Source organism: Papaver somniferum, chromosome 10 (assembly GCF_003573695.1).
Source record: "Papaver somniferum cultivar HN1 chromosome 10, ASM357369v1, whole genome shotgun sequence".
NCBI lineage: Eukaryota > Viridiplantae > Streptophyta > Magnoliopsida > Ranunculales > Papaveraceae > Papaver > Papaver somniferum.
Window position 1 is genome coordinate 67,080,917 of NC_039367.1, and position 631 is coordinate 67,081,547.

Sequence of the window (631 nt, forward strand, 5' to 3'; positions counted from 1 at the left end):
ACTATTTTGCTTCAAAATATAACACTTTTAAAGAGCCACAGTTGGAATGCATTTCTTTGCCCATCCCGAAAACAGTCCATTATGAGTTAGACCTTTTGAATCCTGAACCCCTAAAATTAAAAGATTTTGTGCTTAAAAGTAAATCTGTTGAACAATTTAGGTTTAGGGGTGATTCATTCGGTTTTTCACTCTCACTCCCATTTAAGTCCAATTTTAGTGTTTTGAAACTTTCTATGTTTCTACACTTCGTCTTTTGGGTTGATCCTCAACTCTTTAGATTGTTAGTGTATGGTGAATTTTTTGTATATAATCCAGTAGATAAAAATTTTAAAAATCCTTTTGTTCATTTTGTATATATTTTGCTAATCCAATATGATCTCGGCTGACATATGTTGGATTTTTGCCTTGAATAATGGAGTTCAAAACTTGCTTTCGCCAATATCCGGTAATCTCTTCCCTTTTTCTACACTTAGCATCGTTCTCATGGTATGTGTTATAATTATGTTTATCTTTAGAAACACTGAGGACAATGTTTAGTTTAGGTTTAGGGGTGAAAAGTAGGTACCACGATATCATGCTATAATCGAAAAATTGAACTCTTCCTTTTTGAAAAAAAAAAAAAAAAAAATTA